The sequence below is a fragment of the Capsicum annuum genome, chromosome 1 (genome assembly GCF_002878395.1).
Source record: "Capsicum annuum cultivar UCD-10X-F1 chromosome 1, UCD10Xv1.1, whole genome shotgun sequence".
In the NCBI taxonomy this organism is placed as follows: domain Eukaryota; kingdom Viridiplantae; phylum Streptophyta; class Magnoliopsida; order Solanales; family Solanaceae; genus Capsicum; species Capsicum annuum.
Window position 1 is genome coordinate 250,276,157 of NC_061111.1, and position 18,922 is coordinate 250,295,078.

The window sequence follows — 18,922 nt, forward strand, 5'->3', positions numbered from 1 at the left end:
CTGAGAAAAGAGGTAGGAGATGAAAAGAAGCATATGAATCTGGTCTTCCAGCATAACTTGAAAAGTATCCTAATTTCTTTATCATTTTATGGTTGATGAGATGGAAAAGAAACTAATTAAATTGTATAAAGGTGTTACTCTTGTAAGTCCAGAAGATAGATTAGCCATTGAGGGCTTGTATTCGGAAACTTTAAATCAGAGGAGAAGGCGAAAAAGGATGTTCAAAGATGTATGGGATGCAACTGAGAACTCACCCAAAAATCCAAAAGAGTTTTAAGGTACTAACATGTAAACCTTTTCATATTTTTGCTCGTTCTTTCTAATGTCTACTCCTAGTTTTCATGTGTATTTCAGGAGGAACTTGGCGTTGAATATGACGAGGATGTTGGCGTGAACTTTCAGTCTTTTTCTGACCTGATCCAACATGGCAAGAAACGTCGATAGAGGCTAGTGATTATATTTACATTTTGCTGCAGGGATATACTTGATCAGGTGTTTTATAAGTATATATTTGTAGACTTTAAAATTTTGTAATCTTGATGTTTTGTAGTGTTAATCTGCTTTTCTACGACTTCTTGTCTGTTTTACTGTAATCACTGCTTTCCATGATTCATTATAGGACCAAACTGCAAGTGGTCTCTGGATTTCGAACTCTTCAAAAATGTCACTCGGTGTGTGTTGGACCCATCCAAAGTAGTGTATTTTTGGAGGATCCGACATGGGTATGGGTGCATATTCGGAGAGTCTGAGCAATATAGAGCGGCCTTAGGTTCAGAAGACTGACTGAAAATGGTATACGGAGTTTGACAGTAGAGAGATAACCAAATTGGCTGTTAATATATGTACAGCATCTCTAAGGGCCTTTACATCTTCAAGATTGGCATTGAACTGCCACACTGCTGGGGTATACATATGCTTATCCACGTTAAACAAAAGAAAGTTGCATTTGTGTCAATTTAAACCTGTCATTCTCAGTGTTTCCATTTGTTACATATTATTTTTTTGTTGCTTTGACAACTACTCCATAGTTTTAATTTTAACTGGCATGTGAAACATTTTCTGATCTACGCTCACATTACATCTTTTCTGAAACTGCACATTATACCCATTTTTTCATAGTTATAGTAGTCCACAGCATTGAAGTTTTGAACCTCAAAGATCAAAAGAAGTTCAGTGTCTTCCATAGCTTCGATCATAAAACATCACATCATTTGTATAGAGCTTATAGTTATGCAAACAAAATATGAAGCTACGATATATTGACAAGCACAAAATATGTCCTCAAAACTTACAAAATCTCCAAAAATAAAGAAAAAAATACTAACCACTACTAATAGGGCAACAAAGGATGAGGCTAGCCCCACCTCTCCCACATATAGCGCGGCTACTCTCGACTATTGTGTGTGCGCATGCGTGTATGATTTGTAGGAACATATCTATATCTCTATGTTGCCTGATTCTCTTGAATGGCAGGAGCTGCTCATATCTATGGGATCAGTGGAGTATTCGGGTGGCATAACAGAAGTAGCTCAAGTAACACGATGTTCTGATGATGTGAGTGCTTTGATTTTTTTTAGTTTTTTATTCTTTATGCCTAAAGTAGTTAGCTATTTGAGGTTGATGTTCGGAGAAACAACATGAGAATTTTTTTTGATTCCCTTATTTTCAACTTCCATCTTCTCCTCTTTTTCTTTTCAGGAGAAAATGATATAGAGCAGGCAAATTTTATTTTTAAATAATGTTATGGAGAAGGTGAAATAACATGAAGTACCTAAACCCTACCAAAAACTTTTGCATTGTTTTAAACTATGACACACACAATTTTGCAGAACCTTAGCAAGGGAAGGGGATCTAATTGTATTGTTGTAATGGCTGAAGTGTTAGGAACTAAAGAATTGGTTGTGTTTAACAGTTTACTCTATTCCCATCTATTTAATCTCTGAGTGTCTGTACCAACAATCTCTTAGATGGGCCAAAATGATATGATGATATCAAACAGTCATAGCCATGCACTTTCACAACATATTGTGGTGTATTTGCAGTCTTAAGTGTCTTCATTTCTTCTTCTTTGATTCTTTCCTCATGATGTTTGGATGGCATAACAGGCATTTTTGGTGACAGTACGGAATAAAAAGCGTGTTGGCTATACTTAGGAGATCACGATCAAAGTCAAGGGTACTTCTTTTCTTATTTGAAATCAGTTTCTCCAAATTCTCTATCGTTCTACTTTGCAAATTGTTTCCATATTCTTCTGTTTTCATTTAATAAGCAAATAATGTTAAACTGTAATTAGGGGAATGGCTTGTTCTGGATGAGAAGAAGGTGATCGAGGGCCATATAGGATATACCAGAGTTCTCATTTGGCAAGTTAGATAATTTGCAGGTATTTTGCTAGGCATGTTTTTATACTTAATAGGAAAAGTTGGAAACTACTATGTCTGACAGGGTGATAATGATTTTTCAGAAAGAAGAAAAGCTATCATTGCCCTTCATTGCAACACCAATTTTATCTGGCGTATACTGTTGTAGACAGTAGACTGGAATTCTACATACCGAAGTCTTGTTTAAATAGAAAAACAAATAGCCCTGGCCTTCCTTGATGCAGACGTAAGCTAAGTAATATAGCCGGTGTTTTTTTTCCTGAAAAAGGAACTCTTGATGTGTTTTTCCTCATTTTGGCGATTTGACAACCTTCGTCCCCGAACATGGGACCTCTTTGTGCTTCCCAAACAACATAGGGAAAGAAAAATTATCTCATCGTAAATGCCACTTTTTGGTTTCTACTCATTTCTTTGTCGCCTCTGCTGATAGTGTTGTATCTCCACCTCTTTGTTGGATACCACTTGGTTTATGCGCTTCAACAGGGTTGTTTTAGGCTTTTCCTTGTTGCCCTATTGGCTATATTGAACATCTTGTGGTGTAGACCTTTTGTTTCCTTTGAGTTGCGATGTCGGCTTATCTTTGCATGGCTATGTTGTTATTGAGTGTATTTATTTTCTTCTTTTGGCAGTTCTCTGAGTGGTTGGAGTAGAAAAAGTTGAAAAAGCAACTTATATTTACTGATAGAGATTATGCTTCTCATGTTGATTTATTTAATTGCCAAAGTCCATGGTCTCCAAAAGGCAGAGAGTTATATTGAGAAGCTACCGAAGTCTTTCAGATCTGAAGTTGTTTATCGAAGTCTATTGGACCATTGTGCTTCTAAAGGTTACACAAAGAAAGCTGAGGAGATATTTAACAAAATGAGGGACCTTGGATTCCCAGTCACAAGCTTTGCTTGCAGTCACTTGCTCAATCTATATAAGCAGACTAATAAAAAGAAGATTGCGGATGTTCTCTTGCTAATGGAAAAAGAAAACATACAGCCAACTGACTTCACTTATCGAATACCTATAGATGCTAAGGGTCAATCTAATGATATTACTGGAATGGAGCAAATTTTTGAGACCATGAAGGCTGATGGTGTGGAACCTAAAATGATTACAAAAAATATCATGGCGAAGCATTATATCTTTGCTGGACTTGTAGAAAAGGCTGAGAATGTACTCAAACAAATGGAAGGAGAGATGCATTTAGCCTGTTGATATTTGCTTTCTCATTATGCAGCTCTTAAAAAGGCTGATGATGTGCACAGAATCTGGTAACTATGTGACCCAAATGCATGGATAGTTAAAGTGCATGGCCGCTATTGAAGCTTTTGAAAACCTGCATAAAATCGAGGAAGCAGAAGTCGTCTTTGATAAGATGTCAAAAGAAGGAAAGAATACATCGAAACATTATTACCCTCTGCTGAGAATTTATGCAAAGTCATAACATGTTGGCGAAAGGAAAAGATCTCATTAAGTAAGAGGATGTCAGAGAGCGGCTGCACTGTCGGGCCATTAACTTGGGATGGCCTTATAAGACTTAGCAGGAGAAGTAGAGAAAGCAGACTCTATTTTGCAAAAAGCTGCACAACACACATTCTTGAAACCAAAAGTTATTTCTTATTTAGCTATGATGGAAGACTATTCGAAGAGGGGCGACGTTCATAATTCAGAGAAAATGTTTTACCAAATGAGACAAGCTGGGATATGTTTGTCGAATTCGCCAGTTCGAACTTCTTATTCAAGCCTGTATCAATGCCAAAGCGCTCCTCCTTATGGAATTGCTGAGAGAATGAAAGCTGACAATGTATTTCCAAATAGAACATTGGCAAACATGTTGTCTAAGTCTGATCCATTTATGAAGACAGAAGCATCTGAGTTGTTGTATTGATGATATTTTTTTCTTGAAGCAATAGTAGCTCTTGCTTCTCTTTTGTAATTATCAAATTATACATTACTTGCAGGATGAACACACTGACAGATAGCATCAATTTCCTCTCTTTAACTGGTTTTACCATGATGCTGTTCTTGCTATTCATGGATTTAAGATATACCAATGTCATTATTGTAAACTGCGTTTGAAGCAAACCCAAGTGGAGGCTGTCGTTGGTTAACGCTGTATGGGTTCAGAGACGGAGTTCCCTCTTGGCTTCTTTACATGTTTACGACTTTATATACGGAATCCCCTTTGTGAAAATCTTGGTGGAATATGAAGAACTCGTGATGTATGACCGAAAAGTTCTGAAATTTTCGTCATAGAAGGATACTTCCAAACAGTGAGCTGGTTGTCTGGTTGCCAGTAAAGCCGTGAGAACTCAAAAGCTTGCGCTCGTGTCTGTTCCAAAGCAAGGAATAGACTTGTGAACCTGTATCGAAAGTGTTCAAGCATGCCCTGATATTGGTGTTCCAAAACTTTATGCACTGATCTCCAACGCCGCCACCTGAGGCAACCAATTTACTCTGGAAAGGACACCAAGAAAGAGTTTTTACAGCATCCGTATGATCTGTCATACGGTGGATCCATTGGCGTGAGTTGTTAGGATACCCCATCGATAGGCTCCTTATATGGACCAAATTATCGTTCCCTCCACTAGCCAATTGCTGGCCTGACTCGGACCACTTCAAACCACATATCTCCTGGGTGTGTCCCCTGTATTTTCCAACTACGTGGGATCTTGAACGCACATCATTGTTGATGATCATACTATGCGTGCCTCCAGTTGTCAGTATGTGGCCACCATTCCAATCAAGTGAGCCAACCCTTAATCTGTGTCCTCATAACGTCCTCAACTGTGTAGAAAGAAAGATTTTAGACTTGTGATAATAATTAGACTAGAAGAAGGAAGACGGCGAAAGAAACCACTTACCAATTGGCTAGATCCCTGCAAGGTGTCCAACAGCTGAACGTGTGAATTATTCAAGGCAACTGAAAGGTGTCTTCCAGCTGACGCTAGTCACGGGCCCAAAATCATCACCAACCGTGAGAAGCTCAGTAGTCGACCCATCAGAAGCATCCCACATATACATAGAATTCCCCTAACCCAATGGCAATAACGTTACTACTCCCCCAGTCTAACAAATTCAGCTGTTAACTTCTCTCCTTGTAAAAAGACCAGCTGGTCTTTCTCTGCATGATGTCCAAGTTGAGACGGTTGAATCTAGTGGGGTAATTGAGGACCATGCTGTCATTGTCAATAGTTATTTGATGTAATTCTGCAGGATCTATTTATTATGGTTTAGTGACTACCAACTACTAAGAGAGACCCATCCTCCTCCATATGTTGATAAGTTTTCGTGATGTGATAGAAATTGTGTTATTAAGTGCAGCCTCTCTTCCGATGTAATAGAATATGTTCGACTTTTTGCTGAATATTTGAAGTACAGATTCCTCTCTTATGGTTGTAATTGTATGTAGTGCAGGTCTGAGATTTTTCGCCTTTAGTTTAATTCATCCATCATTAGCTTCCTGAAAACAATCATTATTGCCTTGTGGTTAATCACTGATTTTCGCCTATGTTGTGTCCTGTTGTCCCTATCGTCTGGTTGGAAAACTAGTTATCCCACCCGAAAAACACTATAATCTCCAGATAACTAATTCCGGGATGAGTTATCCCATGCATTTTGTCCCAACCAAACATGGGATAAACTCCTCTTCCAAAATTAATCTCGGGATTAGTTATCCTTATCCTTCCTGCCAAACGACCCTGATATCTTTACTCACTGTGCTTCATTAGTTTGATGCTTTTCTGGACTGGATTATATGCATCTCTGTGCGACCGTGCTTTGATGCAACTCACCGGGATTCTGTTGCCTTTTGTAACCATACTTTTGGGGTGTATGTTCTGCAGGTACAACCTCAAGAAGCTGACATACGAAGAGAGGAAAGCAAGGTTGATCGAAAGGCTCAATGCTTTGAACGCAGCTTGTGGAAATGAAGACGATGATTAGAGTGGAACTTTCATAACGAGAATTCTTGTTGCCTTCTTGTGGTTTTCATTTAATATTGTTTCACTTTTTGCTGCTAGGTAGAAACCTCAGTTTTGCTGCATGCTTAGTAGAATGAGACCTGTCATGTATGGGATTATATTTTTTGCTTCAGGCTTCTATTCCATTGAGTTTAAACTTGTATATGTTGTTGGTATTTAACAAGTTTCAATTATAAACAACATATCCCATAAAGTGTAGGATTTGGGGAGGGTGGAGTGTAACTTAGGTACACTGAAAATTAATGCATTTGAGTTAAGGTATGTGAAAATTGATGGGGAAGAATACTATCTGGTAGGGAGCTTTTGCATTTGGGATTTTATAGGCCAAGGAAAGGGAATAAATTTTATGGTGGGGTTTGGCATTAAAATGTCAATGTTGTACTGCTACGTTAAAGGGCCTGGGCAGTAGCATGTCAATGATGTCATTCCTATTGACACAATTGTTTCCATGGGTAGCTTCCATTTTTCGAATTTACGAGCCACAAAATAATTCAATTTGAGCTGTGAAAAGGTGTTTATTAAATCTTCCTTTAGTTGAGGTGTTTTAGATTTAAAAATATTGATTAAGTTAATATAGCAGTCTTTTGTATTCGTACCTTTTTAAAATTATGAACAAACAATTTTTTTATTTACACATGAAGGTGAATTTTTGGAAGGAGTCTAAACTTTTTGCTTCCTCGGGTATATCAAAGAGTCATTGCTGGGTTCTGCATTTTACTTACCATTTTAAGAAAAGGTTTCAAGTAAATTAAAAAGGTAAAACTTAAATTTTCTCATGTTCTTCACTGTCACAAGGTTAAGACACAAGAAGATCATTAAGTGTTTATATATTGATCTATCTTTCTTAGGGAAGCATAGAAAAGGACAACATTCTCTCTTTCAAGAATGGCTTTATTTGCCAGCAGAATTTTAATCTGTACAAGCCTTAAGGCTTATAATATATCATGTCCATTGATATCTATTTGTAAAATGAGAAGAACCAGCAACTTATTTCATGGTTCAAATTGCATCTACGGTCCTTAGACCTACTTCACAGTTTGATATCTTTTCTTTGACAGTTATGGTTCATGTGCAATATTTTGATACATGCACGCACTGTCTCGCATAACTTATAACAGCATGGCATCTCTTGGAATTTGGAAGTGTGTTTCATATCGATAGAGGGAGATGCATTCTCATCTGTCTATTTATGGATTTCAGTGTTAATTATTGATTACATTGTTGTTGTTTTGTTATTACAATATCATTAAATCACATTATTAGAATACTAATATTTGATCATTAAATCTAATTTAACAGGTGTTTGATCGTGAATGCTCAGGAGATTGATCACAATATGAAAAATGCAACTGCTATCGTAGAATTTATAAATAGTATATGTACCAATATAAATAGGTACACGATATTGATATTTTTAATAAAATATTATCTGATTATTTTCAACGTCATTTCGATTATAATATTATCAATAAAAGCAATCAGAGAAAAGATGTGAGTAGAGATCTATTCAAGTGTGCATAAGATTGATAAATATCTGCGAGTCCGTTTCAATTTGTAGAGGTAAGAGCATTAAATCGATTTGTCGTTATTGTCGTTTTTCTCCTTTATTTCATTTTAATATTGATTCTTTATAATTGTACTTATTTTGCACACTTAATTTTGAATTGAGTATTAATTAAACTTACTCTCATAATAGGTATTACCCTCTCTAGATTGCACTTATAAATTTTACGCTAAAAATATTACTATTATTCTATTATCCAATTTTTAAATATTAGTATCAACTTATAAAAATATTTTATTACATTAAATAAACACTACATGTGTCAAAATATCCTATTATATTATTCTAACTAATTCAAATTCATAATATATAGAATTTATTAAAAAAGAAACCACTTTTAATATGAAATTTGTTCATTTTGATAATTCAAACCCTATAAATAAAGAAATTGATAATATATAAGTACAATATTTAGGTACAAATAATAAATAACTTATTACTTCTTAAAAGTATTTTTTTTTAAAAGTTAAAATTAACTAAGTTCATCAAAAAACTAATATCTTGTGGCTATTAAGTATTAGTACCTAATGTGGAGATCATTTATTTTTTTTCTCCAAACTTAATTATTATATTAATTTCCAAATTGATCCCCTAACTTTGATCCATAAAGTTTTACACATAGACAAAGTATCAAATCAATATATATATATATATATATATATATAAAGGAGAAACATAGAGAGGATGATGTGACATCTCTCTATGGCCTTCAATATTATTTATCTTTTTTTTCCTTTTTTTGAATTTTTTTCATCATTCTTTTCATTAATTAATTTGCTTATCAATTAAAAAAATTATATCATATTTACTACATTTAATTATATCTCATGAGTTATAAGAAAACCTCCAATTATTTGTATTCTCTATTTAATAAAAAATTTTCTCAACTATTTGATCAATCTATAAATAACAATAATCTATAGAGTTTTTGGATGCTCATTTTCATTTCTCCTCCTTTTTTATTAGTATATATTTTTTATTCCTTTTCAAACTTTTTTTTTCATTGTCTCATCAATCATGTGTTCAATAACCAAAAGAGAGGGCATTGAAAACGTGATTCACAATATAGCTACTATGATGAAGATTATAAATATATTATCAAAGTTTCTTCTTGTGTAATAAGAATCAAACACAAGTTCACCAAGGATGAAGAAGGAAGTTTGATAGCGGTACAAAATTCGTCAAAGAAAGAATGATCAAATTAATTTTGTGTAAGTTTATCGTCAAGACGAAGAAAAATGTATAATGCATCTAGAGAGATGGCCAAATTAGTTTAGATAAATAGAAAATTTTTAATGGTTTATTAATAATAGAGATACATGAATTCGTGCTTATTGTAAATTTGTCGAATAACTATTTCACCAAATACAAGATGTATTATTCAATAAAAAAAATTATTATAAAGTTTTACACTTTGTTTATATTAATTATTTTATTTCTAACATAAAACTTAATTGATATATTAATATAAGCGTATATCTTTAAATATGCAATCTTTATTTATATATAAATGTGGTTTATTAGAAGATGATGTATATAGTTCTTTGACCAAAAATTTATATTTTGTGGCTTTTTTTCTGCTATTCAATTTTTTTTTTTTTAAAGGAAATTGCGTCTTCTCAAATTTTATTTTATTTATTTTATGCTTCATTATAAATTTCAAGAACTACTTTGTTAATCCTCTTAATTACACCTCATCTTTTCCTCTTCTCTTTATTGTTCCATTTTAATAATATTTTTGTATGATCATAATAATAATCATCTTAACAATAATTTTCTATCATCATGTATTTCAGGTATAAAAAGAGGAAGGAAAGTTTCCTACCAATTGGCCTATAAATTTGTGACAAAAGAGTTAATTTTATTTATTTTTTATTTTTTTCTGATTTCTTTTTAAAACATGTTTATTAGAAGTTGATGTAGTTCTTTGACCAAAAATTTATATTTTGTGGCTTTTTTTTCTGCTTTTCAATTTTATTTTTTTTTAAAGGAAATTTCGTCTTCTCAAAATTTATTTTATTTATTTTATGCTTCATTATAAATTTCAAGAACTACTTTGTTAATCCGCTTAATTACACCTCATCTTTTCCTCTTCTCTTTATTGATCCATTTTAATAATATTTTTGTATGATCGTAATAATAATCATCTTAACAATAATTTTATATCATCATGTATTTCAGGTACAGAAAGAGGAAGGAAAGTTTCCTATCAATTGGTCTATAAATTTGTGACAAAAGAGTTTAATTTTATATTTTTTTTATTTTTTTCTGATTTCTTTTTAAAACATGTTTATTAGAAGATGATGTATATAGTTCTTTGACCAAAAATTTATATTTTGTGGCTTTTTTTTCCTTTTCAATTTTATTTTTTTAAAAGGAAATTTCGTCTTCTCAAATTTTATTTTATTTATTTTATGCTTCATTATAAATTTCAAGAACTACTTTGTTAATCCTCTTAATTACACCTCATCTTTTCCTCTTCTCTTTATTGATCCATTTTAATAATATTTTTGTATAATCATAATAATAATCATATTAACAATAATTTTCTATCATCTTATATTTCAGGTACAGAAAGAGGAAGGAACGTTTCCTACCAATTGATCTATAAATTTGCGACACAAGAGTTTAATTTTTTTTTCCTGATTTCTTTTTAAAACATTTTTTAGATTTAGATTTTAAAGAAGATGAAAGTTATGAAAGTATTAACAAATCAAAGTTAAATACTTATAAACATCTAAAATAAGGTGATGTAGTATCTCTTTATAGCTTAAAAGATCTTTTTTTTTTTTTCTTTTTGGATGCTTTTCTTTATTTATTAAATAATAATAATCTACTAACTATTTGAATTAAAAAATACGCCAGCTTAACATTTAATTAAGCAAAAAGTATATATTGTACTGTCGTGACTTGTAATAATTCAGCTAATAAACACTTAGGTTACAATTATAATCATTGCGAATAATTTCATTTAGGCTTCCCTAAAATGAATGTCAGGTGTATTTACGCTTTTGAAACTTTTTAACTTAAATTCTCTTAATTTACTATTCTTTATCTTCCTCTTTTGTCGGTTATTATTGTAGTAAAAAGAGAAAATGAAGAGTTTTGAAGGCTATTAAGAATTACTATTAAAGATTTGAAGTAAATAAAGAAAATGAACAATCATAGCAATTAAGTAGTCATTTTACAGATTTGCTCACATGAATAAATAGTTCAAAAACATTCGACTGGTTTTCACCGAAATCAGCATTGTTATTTAATTGAAATTACTTTCAAATTTCAATCTCAATTATGACATTCAAAAAAACTACATTTATTGAATTTCTGTTATTGTTGACGGAATTTGAATATTCAAGATTTATGTCAAAAAAAGACTTTAAATATTTTGAACTTTTAAATTTAATTAGATATTAAAAAAACTAATTCATAAATTTAATGAAGTCTTTTATGACTGCTTGAAGCATAAATAATTTTATGACGGCGCGAAGCGCGGCTAACTTCACTGGTGTTTAGATAAAAAAAACAAAGGGTGTGAAACATAAGAAAAGCAATATCACTTCGACCAATAAAGGTTGGAGAATAAAAAATTATATTATATAGTTTCTTCTTAATAGATAATATATAATATAATGTATAGTTGATTGTTGAACTCAAGTTGAAATAAGTATATCCTGTTGTTATCAACAAGTAGAATAGTTTCGTTATTGGATCTAAATTGTTCTAGAATTACCTTATGGACAACACCCCATCCCACCCTTAAACACTACTATGCCCTTTCTATAACTTGGGGTGTGTTTCGTATGAAGGAAAATATTTTTCGAAAAATGTTTTTCAATTTTCTCATGTTTGGTTGGTTTAAAGGTTTTGAAAAATGTTTTTCAAATCAACTTATTTTTCTCAAATCTAAGGAAAATGATTTCCCTTCAAAAAGTAAGGAAAACATTTTTCAAAACTCTCTTTCAACCTTACTCTTAAGTTGAAATATTTATACAACTCTCAAAATCACTCATTCCTACTCCGCCCTCCAATACTCTACCCCCACCCCACCCCCTACCACCCTTATTCAAAAAGAAATACTTTAAATTTTTTTCTTACCCCCCCCCCCCCCCCCCCCCCCCCCCCCCCCCCCCCCTCAAACTTTTTCTTACTCCCTACCCGAACCCCCCACCCTACCACCCCCCTCCTCCCTCCAAAAAAAATTAAATTTTTTAAATTTATTTTTTAAATTTTTTCTTACCCCACCCTCACTCCTCCACCCCGACCCCCACCCCTTACCATCCCCATTCAAAAAAATTATTTCAATTTGTTTCTTACCTCATTCTCTAATCCAAAACTCAAACTCCTACTCCCTTAAAATTTTTTTGTTTTTTTTAAAAACCTAACCCGAAACTCAAACTCCTACTCCCATAAAAAAAAATATTTTTTTTTTAAAAACAAATCAATTTTTTTCTTTCCCTCCGCTACCAACTTCCCCCCCCCCCCCCCCCCCCCCCTTAAAAAAATTACAATAGTTTTTTTCTTACCCCGCCCTTACTCTCCTACCCCTCCCCCCACGCCCTACTAGCACACCCTTCCCCTCTGAAAAAAAATTATTTTTAAAAAATTTAAAAAAAATTCTTACCCCGCCCTTACTACCTATTTTCTAGGAAAATATTTTTCATGAAAAATATTTTTCTTCATACCAAACACACCCTAGATCTCATATTTTAGAAGAAAAAAAGTTAAATATATTGTCAAATTATATATATTAGAAATAATTTATTTATGGCGTTTTGTAATGACCCTTCAGATCATTTTCTATATTTTTATACTATTTCGACATTTAGAGCTTTCTCATTGTTGCCCCAAGTCATTTATAACTTGTTGGGGTTGACAGTACAGTTACCGGGCAGTTCGTTTGATTTTAGAGCCAATTTCCTATTTTGAAGATTTCGTTGTTAAAGATTGGGTATCAGGCCTAAACTATCGGTGAATGGCCTCGTATGCCGATTATGATTGTTCCGTTAGATTCAAAATGTTGATTTAGGCTTGGGGGACCTTGGTTCTGACACCAAGGCTTCTAAACTTGTTTTGAGCTACTGGGTGGATTTTGGTTAAAATGACTTTTGGGTATGGGATCCACATTTCGATAAAACGACCTCAGATGAAAATTTCAATAGCACTGTTGAGTTTAAAATGTCGAATTTGATAGGGTACTGAAGTTCGTTTGAATTTATAAAATTTTGAACGAATTTCGAGGGTCTAATCGGAACTTGACAAATTTTGCCAAGTTGCTAGTGCAGGCATCAGGTGGTACAACCGTTTAAGCAGGTGTTTGGTCGCTAAAGCAGCCAATGGATCGCCGTTTTAGCAGACGCCCTGTCTCCCCCCTTGTCGCTAAAGTAAACCTATTAACGTTTTGGCAGTAGTTGCTTAAGCGATGATTGACTGTTTAATAGTAGGGTTCAGGCGCAAATAAAATGATTTAGCGGTACCTTGCTGCTTTAGCAGTGACTACTTAAGCAGTCATTTAACCGCTGTTATTTGTGAGGAAATCCTAATTTTGGTACATTTATTACAAGTTTCAACTTTCATATATCCTAGAAAGCTTAGAATCTCGTGGAGATTGATCATTGGGTGTCGATGGTGAGTTGGAAACCTAATTGGTGTGTGACAAGCTTTGGGTGTCCACAAGGCAACAACATCATAATCAATATATTTGTGTCAATTGGTGTATATATGTACATGTAGACATGTAAAATTTATTGGGTCAAATTCATATAAAATTTGGATTTGATCCATATTTTATCGGGTCTAAAATTAGTTTGGGCTATAAACCCGTATTATTCTTTATCAAGGTTCATCTCACCTTGAGGCCCAAGCTCATGCCACGTGTCAAATGATGTGGCATCCCAGTCAAATTAAAGACCAATGAGGCAACGCCACAGATCAAATGAGGTGGCAATCCAAGTCAAATTCAAGAGCCAATGAAACATCGCCAAGTGTCCCAAATGACATGTTTTTGGCCAATCACAAGCAACCTTGTCACATAATATTTGCGATAAGCTTGAAAATTGAATGGACCAATCAGAATGAGGCAGAAGACGTTATTTACACTTGGACGGCCTACCCCCTACAACTATAAATAGGAGGGTTACATAATTTTCTGAGATCATTCTGCAAGCATTGGAGGAAGCTTCTGTATTGACTACACAACTCTTCAACGAATCGACTAACGGAGTTCTGCCTGGAGGTCAACTCGATAAGACGAAGTGCTGTCAAACGATTCCTGGAAATCCAAAAAAAATTCTTGGAGGCTCAAATCATCCGAAAGTTCGAGAATTACGCTACAAAGGCCCTCAAATTATGAAAAAGCTTAGGAGAGAAGAATCGAGAGAATAACGGAATTGTACCCGCAAAATTACTTTAAATAAAATTATTCTTTTTGTTTATTTTTATTTTTTGCTTGCAATTAATTTTTCGTACAACAAAAATTTATTGTAAATAAATTTTGGCACGCCCAGTGGGACCAGTTCTACCCTCTATCTCTTCTTCCTGCAAAATCAAATTCAACCACTGCTATGGACTTCGAAAATACTAAAGTTGTCTCATGCAAGAACTCTGCTACTGCCACATCTGATGAACTCAGCCATGTTGGTCCACTCATTTAGCACAAGTTGAAGACTAGTGTTTGAGACGAATCTGAATACTTCACTTCTTTGAAGAAGGCAAAAAAGAGCAAATCTCATACGACGGCTGGAATCGCAACTCCTGGGGGCAACTTGACATCCTTGCTATGTGATGAACTCTCTCAGACTGGCGTCAATTTTAGTGGATCTGAAGATTCAACTGATGCTCCAGTTTCAACAAAGGTCAACGCCTTGATGGCTGACGTAATTGATATGGATGAGAAGTTCGCAATAATGGAACAAACCATTGAAGTTTTAAAGAAATTTGTTGAGGATAAAGATCTTCAAATCGCTCAACTGATGAACAAGTTGGAGTCCTTCGCCCCTGGAGAATCGAGCCACGACCCTGCTTATCCATCCATCTTTACTCAGCAAAATAAAAGTGTCGACGAGTCACCTAGCAAGACTAAATCTCAAAAAGAGAAATAGTCTACTTCGGTTGGGGCTCTGTCTATTCAACAATTGCAAGACATGATAACTAACTCTATCAGGGCTCAATATGGCGGAGCACCACAAAGTTCGTCGTATTACTCCAAGCCTTACACCAGGCGAATTAATTGTCTATCCATGCCAACGAACTATCGACCACCAAAGTTGTAGCAATTTGATGGCAAGGGAAACTCGAGGCAACACATTGCTCACTTTGTCGAAACTTGCAGTAATGCTAGAACAAACGGTGATCTCCTAGTGAAACAGTTTGTTTGTTCATTAAAAGAGAATGTATTTGACTGGTATATCGACTTGGAGCATGAGTCAATTGATAGTTAGGAGCATCTCGAGAAAGAATTTCTCAATCGGTTTTACAACACTCGATGAACTGTGAGTATGATAGAGTTGACGGCACTAAGCAAATAAAAGATGAGCCTATGGTGGATTACATCAATCGTTGGAGGTCATTGAGTTTAGACTACAAAGATTGCCTTTCTGAAATATCCGTTGTAGAAATGTGCACTCAAGGAATGCATTGGGGTTTTCTATACATACTGCAAGAAATCAAACCACAAACATTTGAAGAACTTACTACACGTGCACATGACATGGAGTTAAGCATCGCAAGTCATGGGAAGATGTCTTATTTTGTTGATCTTACTAAAGAAAAGAAGGAGTTCAAAAAGGCTACGACCCCAAAGATCCATACTAAAGAATCCATGGCGGTGAAAGCAACTTCTGTAAAGGTCACGATAAAGCAAAAAGTGAAGGAATACGAAACATTGAAGCAATAGCTGAGGGAGGAAAAACATCGCCCAACTTTGAAAGAGTTGGAAGCAAAAGTTTACCCATTTCTAGATTCAGACGTACCTACGATCCTTGATGAATTGTTGGCCAAAAAGCCATTGATCTTCCGGAATCAAAAAGGCCTGAGAAAATTAATAGGGTTAATGATCCTTAATACTGCAAGTTTCATCGCGTCATTGGCCACCCGATAGGAAAATGCTTCTTTTTGAAGGAGAAAATCATGACACTAGTAAGTGAAGGGAAAATCATCATCAAATGGATGAAACCATGGATGCAAATCATACTAGTGTTGTCGATCGACAAAAATGCTCCATGCCACAGACTATGCGAAGCACCATCTTATGCCCCAAGAAAAAATTTTGAAGCTGCAATAGAGGTAGACGATAATTTTAAGAATGATGAGGATGACAGTTGGACTCTCATTTCTCATAAGAAAAGAAGACATTGAGCGATCCAAGGATACAACTTCCTGAGCTGAAAGTGATGGGGCATAATGTGGATCAACTACGACCATAAAAAGTGTCAAGTTTAATGCTAGCAAAAGGATTATTAGTTTCTTATCACAGAAGGCCCGAAGGCCTGTCACGTTGCATGAATTTTTTCTAAAAAAATTCGTTCAAGATAGCCAAGTTAGGGCGACATATGTAATTTTCAGCATAGAAGAACCCAAGGGAAGCAAACAAGAGCAACATCTAACAATAACACAATAATGTCGTGTTAAGCCAACAGTTGCATAGTGTTTTACTGTAATTTCCTTCACCGATGATGACTTGTTGTTAGGGTCCAAACTGCATAACAGGCCTTTGTTTGTCGTAGGAGCTATTCAAGAACAAGATCTCAATCGCATACTGATCGATGATGGTTCAACGGTTAATATTATGCCAAGGACAGTTCTCAAAAGGCTTGGAATCTCTATTGATGAACTGTCCAAAAACAATAGAACAATCCAAGGCTTCAATCAAGGAGGGCAGCGATCCATGGGAAAAATCTCCGTAGAATTATCCATTGGCAGTATGAAATCAAACATTTTGATTCACGTCATAGATGCCAAGACATCATACAATTTGTTGCTTGGACGCCCCTGGTTGCATGAAAATGGAGTGGTGACATCTACTTTGCATCAGTGCATAAAGTATATGAAGGATGGTGAGGTAGTCAAATTTGATGCGGATATTCATCCTTTCACAAAAACAGAGTCGTACTTTGCAGATGCAAAATTCTACTTGAACCCTTATAAGTTAGATGTGAAGAAACCAACACCTTCCAAACCAACCGGGGTCAATTCAAAAGAAGAGGTAGGAGTGCAAGCGGGTGTTGCTAAGATGTATAAGGAAAGAACTGAAGGAATCACCATTAAGTTCTCATCATCTGAAGGAGACATAAAAGCAAAGATAGATAATGAGCATTTAGTCTTTCGCTACATTCCACGTGAGCGTCGAAGAGAAGGACAACCCTTGCTAGAAGCTTGTACTCAATAAGTTCTCTATCCAAGAAAAGAAATAAGCCACAAAATGTTGCAAGATTTGAATAAGAGTATGACTGTACCAGTCGTAAAAATCCAACCTATTCCTCCTGAGTCCTCAAGAAATGACACCTTAGTTGAAAAGATAAAAGGTCACTTTGATCAAAAGGCTTTCACATTACTTGAACAATCAAGTTATGACTTCTCCAATCCGACAAGACTAGGATAGCTCAAGGATGAAGTCACTGGCAAAAAATACACGGCCTTACAACATCCCAAATGAAGTTGAGAAAGCAAAAAAATTATGTCACCACTCCTAAGTTTGGGCTAGGATTCAAATTGCCAGAGCCTCTTCGAATTTCAGTGAGGAAGGTGAAGGAAATGACTTATCTCACCACATCTCAGTAGAAGGGAAAAAGAAGGGTGAGGATGAGAAAATACCACAACGAACCTCAGTGTTTAATCGCATAGGAAAATCAACACCTCGTGTCTCTATATTTAATAAATTAGGAGAAAAAGATAGAAATGGAGCTTCTAACTGTGTAGAAGGACGTGTCACCACCGCTAATGCCTCTATTTTTCTTCGCTTGGGAACCATGAAAAAGTCATCATCTAGAAAGACGTTGTTGGGGCACGAATAACAATATTTATTTGAGGACATTGATGACAAGGAAATTCATAGTGCTTTCCCATCGCGCATGAAAAGAAAGTCTATTTTGTCAATTACCACAGATGGCCCGTTGAAGCTAAGAAAAAGAGCTATTATTTTTACCAACCAACATCTTAGAGAAACAAAAGGGGATCCAGAGGAAGCCAGTGCATCATATCATATAACAGTGGAGGATAATCTGTGCCATGATGAAATGGATGATGATGTTCAAGAAGCACCCCCTCAACTAGAGGATAGAGTACAATCAACTGTAGATGAACTCAAGGAGATAAAACTCTATACATTGGAGAATCCGCCCCAGCCTTTGTTAGTACACTTCTTACACCCTAAGAAGAGAGGGAATACTTCAAGTTATTAGTTGAGTACAAAGATGTCTTTGCCTGGTCATACAAAGAGATGACTGGCCTTAGTCCTAAGGTAGTTATTCATTATTTGGGTATAAAAAAGGGGGCACGTCCTGTAAAGCAGTCACAACGAGTGTTTCGCCCTGAGTTAGTAATATAAATTGAAGCACAGGTCAATAAGCTAATCGAAGCCGAATTTATTTGAGAGGTGAAATACCTATCATAGATCTCAAATATTGTACCTGTCAAAAAGAAAAATGGCCAAATACGTGTGTACGTTGATTTTTGAAACTTGAACAGAGCATGTCCGAAGGATGATTTTTCGATACCAATCATAGAGCTCATGGTTGATGCAACGACTGGACATGAAGCTATGTCATTTATGGATGGGTCTTCCAGATATAACCAAATCAGAATATCCCCAATAGACAAAGAATGCACTGCTTTTCGAACTCCAAAAGGGATATACTGCTACAAGGTGATGCCTTTTGGTCTAAAGAATGCGGGTGCTACCTACCAACATGCAATACAAAGTATTTTTGATGACATGTTGTATAAGAAGGTGGAATGCTACGTCGATGACTTGGTGGTGAAGACAAAGTGTAGGGACGACATCTTGATGATCT

The 18,922-nt window shown here is 35.0% G+C and overlaps 2 pseudogenes; one reads left to right on the top strand and one right to left on the bottom strand.

Moving 5' to 3' along the window:
- The first annotated feature begins 100 nt into the window (after window positions 1-100).
- Window positions 101-4,371, top strand: LOC107862963 (annotated as a pseudogene).
- Window positions 4,372-4,517: 146 nt separating this feature from the next.
- Window positions 4,518-6,815, bottom strand: LOC107862970 (annotated as a pseudogene).
- Window positions 6,816-18,922: the final 12,107 nt, after the last annotated feature.